The sequence below is a fragment of the Leuresthes tenuis genome, unplaced genomic scaffold (genome assembly GCF_036924035.1).
Source record: "Leuresthes tenuis unplaced genomic scaffold, fLeuTen1.0.hap1 SCAF_1, whole genome shotgun sequence".
NCBI lineage: Eukaryota > Metazoa > Chordata > Actinopteri > Atheriniformes > Atherinopsidae > Leuresthes > Leuresthes tenuis.
Window position 1 is genome coordinate 37580173 of NW_027325355.1, and position 7046 is coordinate 37587218.

Sequence of the window (7046 nt, forward strand, 5' to 3'; positions counted from 1 at the left end):
AGATGATGCTGGATTCAGACTGGAGGATGCTCTCCGTCCAGGTAAAACTGGCCATGGTACAGCTCTGATATGACACCAGAAATTCTACCAAAAGCTAGGCTCAGACTTCCTTTTTCTTTCCCTTACTTACAGTTGCTATTTTATGTTTTAGAGCTCTTACATAGTTATTGCATGTGTATAAAAGGAGTTGCACCTGCAGTAATGTTTCATCAGGATGTCTGTCTAGTTGCAGCCTTTTCCATCTTTCTGTGTGTTTGCATATGGCCCAGTGGTTGCTAAACTCTGCTGCTTGCGACACCCAAACAAATGAAAGTCAGCCTGCAACACCACCTGTCACATGTCATGGCTTCAGAGGGGAGCAGAGCCACAAAGCGTTCAGACAGAGAGCCATCTTTTCCCAGAGACGGAGGATTTCTGGTGGCATCCTTTAAAAAAGAAATGACTCAGAAAGAGTGTTTCTTTTCCCTTTAGTTACCTTGTCCTAGAACACATCCTGGTACGTTAACAGCTGGAACCACTGTCAGAGACAACAGATGGAATGTTGAGTAAAGAGCGCCGCCATGTGGCCATGTGTAAACATGTGAGAGAAATGGAGCTTTGACTTTGTGTGTGTATTATAGAGGTTACACCCAAAGAGATGATGTGTTCATGATCTGTTCTGTGTTGTTGTTCCACAGCTGTAACACCCACTGATGAACCCAGAGCAGGAGGTGAGTCAGCTTCTCTTTATGAGGAACAGCAGGATTTAACATCGTTCAGCAGTGACACACACATGGATGCATGTAGCTTGGTCTTCCATAGTTTTCCTCCCATTTTTCTGAAGAATCTTCAAGTCGTAAAACTACACCGTAGCTCTCTGTTTTGAGTTCATGAAGACATCACTGATGTCTGCACTGAGCATGCTCATTTGGTACTTTCTGTTCTTCATGCTGCTTGTTCACAAACACATCTGCATCAAAGCCTGGATCACATGTTCATATTGTCATCTGATTCTCAGACTGCCAGGGAAGCGTGGTCCAAAAGCTGAGCACAGTCATTCAGAACCAGAACCAGCAGCTGCGCCTGCTGCTGCAGCTGCTGGCTCGCTCCTCATCAGCTCCCATGGGATGAAAGGTAGGGTGGGAAGTTTGTGTTTGCCTCCTTCTGTTCACGGTTTTCTCAGTTTTGCTGATGAAGCTTTGTTTGTGTTTTCAGACAAGAAGACACCCGTCGCCATGACGATGATACCATCCTGAATATGTCTTACCTTGTCTATCATCTTCCCGGATCAGTTGAAAAGCATTTAGACAAACAATTTAATTGGAATATACATAAAAATTCCTTATTTTAATCATACCTGTCCATTGTAAATCTAAAATAATGATGTAGAGAGCAATAAAGCTGTCTGCTGACAGCACGGGGAGCGGATCAGCTCGGAAACACTTAATAAACATTCAGTAAAACAGGATTTGTGTACTTTCATTTGCATGGAAGTAATTTTGGTGTAATCAGTGGTGAAGACTCCGTGATTCTGTCAGAATCTGAATCTGAATGAAACACATTTGACAGTAACATCTGCTTTATTACAGTTTTTCTCAGTTGCTTTGGTACATTTCTCAGTAAGTGCATTTCTCAAAACAATGCACACAAACACCATGCATTACCTGCAAAAGCCAGTCTCTTGCTCAAACTACTTAGTTCGTTTCTCAAAAGCGAATATCTGTGTCAGTGAAGATCAGAATGACAAGTCCTTGTGTACGGATAAGACAAGTCAAACTGCTTAGTCATGTTGTCAATATAAGCGTGTACTCTGGAGGGAAGGTCTGACGTAAACTATGGCTAAACTTTGGATGACAATTATTGTAATTGTGGGAGATTGATTGCAAGAGACTGGAAAAGATTCACATTCACTGTTTGTACAGTAATTTGTTGACAGACCATGTCACTGCGACACAGAAAGGAAAATAAAGTAGAAATGTGAACATAGGACAATCTCCTGAGGGAAAACTGTTCATGCAGTGCTGTAGGAATCACAGTGCAGGCTTCCTAACCCTCCTGACGTTCCTGTCTGTTGGGCCACAAATTCTCATCCACATCACAACAAATATCTTCTCTTGCGATGCAGCGTGGAAAGAACCTGTTCTGTCGACGAAAAGTCTGAATGATTGAGGACACCGTTGTTCTCCCAACATCTGGCTGCACCCTTTGACCAGCCTCGGCCATTGTAAGCCCATGATCATGTATGCCCAGGTCAAAATACAAGCACTGGGGTGACCGAGCCTTTTCCGTTGCTGCCCCCAGGCTCTGGAATAAGCCCCCCCCCCCCCCCCCCCCCCCCCCGAGATGCGTCTTATTTCTGACCTGGCCTCTTTAAATCTAGGCTAAAAACATATTTATTTCAGATGGCTTTTAATACCCAGTAGTATGGTGACTCTTTTATATTATCTTATTCAATTTTGCTGTATTTTATTTTATTGCGTTTACTTTTATTTTATTGTTTTGTACTTATTCTTTTCTTTATTTATTATCTGATGTAAAGCACTTTAGTACACCGAAATGGATTGTTGTAAAGGGCTGTATAAATAAACTTCGCCACGCAGCAATGCAGCCACACTGCCACGCATCTGTAAAGGTGCCACGCAGCCACGCATGTGTAAAGGTGCCACGCAGCAACGCAGCCACGCATGTGTAAAGGTGCCACGCAGCAACGCATGTGTAAAGGTGCAACGCTGCCACGCATGTGTAAAGGTGCAACGCTGCCACGCATGTGTAAAGGTGCAACGCTGCCATGCATGTGTAAAGGTGGCACGCAGCAACGCAGCCACGCATCTGTAAAGGTGCCACGCTGCCACGCAGCCACGCAGCCACGCTGCCACGCATGTGTAAAGGTGCCACGCAGCCACACTGCCACGCTGCCACGCATGTGTAAAGGTGCCACGCAGCCACACTGCCACGCTGCAACGCATGTGTAAAGGTGCCACGCAGCAACGCTGTCACGCATGTGTAAAGATGCCACACTGCCACGCATATGTAAAGGTGCCACGCTTCCACGCATGTGTAAAGGTGGCACGCAGCCACGCATGTGTAAAGGTGCAACGCTGCAACGCTTCCACGCATGTGTAAAGGTGGCACGCAGCCACGCATGTGTAAAGGTGCAACGCTTCCACGCATGTGTAAAGGTGCAACGCTGCCACGCATATGTAAAGGTGCCACGCTTCCACGCATGTGTAAAGGTGCAACGCTGCAACGCTTCCACGCATGTGTAAAGGTGCAACGCTGCAACGCTTCCACGCATGTGTAAAGGTGCAACGCTGCAACGCTGCCACGCATGTGTAAAGGTGCCACGCATCTGTAAAGGTGCCACGCAGCCACGCATGTGTGAAGGTGCCACGCTGCAACGCATGTTTAAAGGTGCCACGCTGCCACGCATGTGTAAAGGTGCAACGCTGCCACGCATGTGTAAAGGTGCAACGCTGTCACGCATATGTAAAGGTGCCACGCTTCCACGCATGTGTAAAGGTGCAACGCTGCAACGCTTCCACGCATGTGTAAAGGTGCAACGCTGCAACGCATGTGTAAAGGTGCCACGCAGCCACGCATCTGTAAAGGTGCGACGCTGCAACGCAGCCACGCATGTGTAAAGGTGCAACGCAGCCACGCATCTGTAAAGGTGCGACGCTGCAACGCAGCCACGCATATGTAAAGGTGCCACGCTTCCACGCATGTGTAAAGGTGCAACGCTGCAACGCTTCCACGCATGTGTAAAGGTGCAACGCTGCAACGCTTCCACGCATGTGTAAAGGTGCCACGCAGCCACGCATCTGTAAAGGTGCGACGCTGCAACGCAGCCACGCATGTGTAAAGGTGCCACGCTGCCACGCATGTGTGAAGGTGCCACGCATGTTTAAACGTGCCACGCAGCCACGCATGTGTGAAGGTGCCACGCTGCCACGCATGTTTAAAGGTGCCACGCTACCACGCATGTGTGAAGGTGCCACGCTGCCACGCATGTGTAAAGGTACCACGCGGCAACGATGCCACGCATGTGTAAAAGTGCCACGCTGCCACGCATGTGTGAAGGTGCCACGCTGCCACGCATGTTTAAAGGTGCAACGCTGCAACGCAGCCACGCATGTGTAAAGGTGCAACGCTGCAACGCTTCCACGCATGTGTAAAGGTGCAACGCTGCCACGCATGTGTAAAGGTGCAACGCTGCCACGCATATGTAAAGGTGCCACGCTTCCACGCATGTGTAAAGGTGCCACGCTTCCACGCATGTGTAAAGGTGCAACGCTGCAACGCAGCCACGCATGTGTAAAGGTGCCACGCTGCCACGCATGTGTAAAGGTGCCACGCTGCCACGCATGTTTAAACGTGCCACGCTGCCACGCATGTGTGAAGGTGCCACGCTGCCACGCATGTTTAAAGGTGCCACGCTGCCACGCATGTGTGAAGGTGCCACGCTGCCACGCATGTGTAAAGGTACCACGCGGCAACGATGCCACGCATGTGTAAAGGTGCCACGCAGCCACGCTGCCACGCATGTTTAAAGGTGCCACGCTGCCACGCATGTTTAAAGGTGCAACGCTGCAACGCAGCCACGCATGTGTAAAGGTGCAACGCTGCAACGCTTCCACGCATGTGTAAAGGTGCAACGCTGCCACGCATGTGTAAAGGTGCAACGCTGCAACGCTGCAACGCATGTGTAAAGGTGCCACGCAGCCACGCATGTGTAAAGGTGCGACGCTGCAACGCAGCCACGCATGTGTAAAGGTGCAACGCTGCAACGCTTCCACGCATGTGTAAAGGTGCAACGCTGCCACGCATGTGTAAAGGTGCAACGCTGCAACGCTGCAACGCATGTGTAAAGGTGCCACGCAGCCACGCATGTGTAAAGGTGCAACGCTGCCACGCATGTGTAAAGGTGCAACGCTGCAACGCTGCAACGCATGTGTAAAGGTGCCACGCAGCCACGCATCTGTAAAGGTGCGACGCTGCAACGCAGCCACGCATGTGTAAAGGTGCCACGCTGCCACGCATGTTTAAAGGTGCCATGCTGCCACGCATGTGTGAAGGTGCAACGCTGCAACGCTTCCACGCATGTGTAAAGGTGCAACGCTGCCACGCATGTGTAAAGGTGCAACGCTGCCACGCATATGTAAAGGTGCCACGCTTCCACGCATGTGTAAAGGTGCAACGCTGCAACGCATGTGTAAAGGTGCAACGCTGCCACGCATGTGTAAAGGTGCAACGCTGCAACGCTTCCACGCATGTGTAAAGGTGCAACGCTGCAACGCATGTGTAAAGGTGCGACGCTGCAACGCAGCCACGCATGTGTAAAGGTGCCACGCAGCCACGCATCTGTAAAGGTGCGACGCTGCAACGCAGCCACGCATGTGTAAAGGTGCAACGCTGCAACGCTTCCACGCATGTGTAAAGGTGCAACGCTGCCACGCATGTGTAAAGGTGCAACGCTGCCACGCATATGTAAAGGTGCCACGCTTCCACGCATGTGTAAAGGTGCAACGCTGCAACGCTTCCACGCATGTGTAAAGGTGCAACGCTGCCACGCATGTGTAAAGGTGCAACGCTGCCACGCATATGTAAAGGTGCCACGCTTCCACGCATGTGTAAAGGTGCAACGCTGCAACGCTTCCACGCATGTGTAAAGGTGCAACGCTGCAACGCTTCCACGCATGTGTAAAGGTGCAACGCTGCAACGCTGCAACGCAGCAACGCATGTGTAAAGGTGCCACGCAGCCACGCATCTGTAAAGGTGCGACGCTGCAAAGCAGCCACGCATGTGTAAAGGTGCCACGCTGCCACGCATGTGTGAAGGTGCCACGCTGCCACGCATGTTTAAACATGCCACGCAGCCACGCATGTGTTAAGGTGCCACGCTGCCACGCATGTTTAAAGGTGCCACGCTACCACGCATGTGTGAAGGTGCCACGCTGCCACGCATGTGTAAAGGTACCACGCGGCAACGATGCCACGCATGTGTAAAGGTGCCACGCAGCCACGCTGCCACGCATGTTTAAAGGTGCCACGCTGCCACGCATGTGTGAAGGTGCCACGCTGCCACGCATGTTTAAAGGTGCAACGCTGCAACGCAGCCACGCATGTGTAAAGGTGCAACGCTGCAACGCTTCCACGCATGTGTAAAGGTGCAACGCTGCCACGCATGTGTAAAGGTGCAACGCTGCCACGCATATGTAAAGGTGCCACGCTTCCACGCATGTGTAAAGGTGCAACGCTGCAACGCAGCCACGCATGTGTAGAGGTGCCACGCTGCCACGCATGTGTAAAGGTGCCACGCTGCCACGCATGTTTAAACGTGCCACGCAGCCACGCATGTGTGAAGGTGCCACGCTGCCACGCATGTTTAAACGTGCCACGCTGCCACGCATGTGTGAAGGTGCCACGCTGCCACGCATGTGTAAAGGTACCACGCGGCAACGATGCCACGCATGTGTAAAGGTGCCACGCAGCCACGCTGCCACGCATGTTTAAAGGTGCCACGCTGCCACGCATGTTTAAAGGTGCAACGCTGCAACGCAGCCACGCATGTGTAAAGGTGCAACGCTGCAACGCTTCCACGCATGTGTAAAGGTGCAACGCTGCCACGCATGTGTAAAGGTGCAACGCTGCAACGCTGCAACGCATGTGTAAAGGTGCCACGCAGCCACGCATGTGTAAAGGTGCCACGCAGCCACGCATCTGTAAAGGTGCGACGCTGCAACGCAGCCACGCATGTGTAAAGGTGCCACGCTGCCACGCATGTTTAAAGGTGCCACGCTGCCACGCATGTGTGAAGGTGCAACGCTGCAACGCTTCCACGCATGTGTAAAGGTGCAACGCTGCCACGCATGTGTAAAGGTGCAACGCTGCCACGCATATGTAAAGGTGCCACGCTTCCACGCATGTGTAAAGGTGCAACGCTGCAACGCTTCCACGCATGTGTAAAGGTGCAACGCTGCAACGCATGTGTAAAGGTGCAACGCTGCCACGCATGTGTAAAGGTGCAACGCTGCAACGCATGTGTAAAGGTGCAACGCTGCCACGCA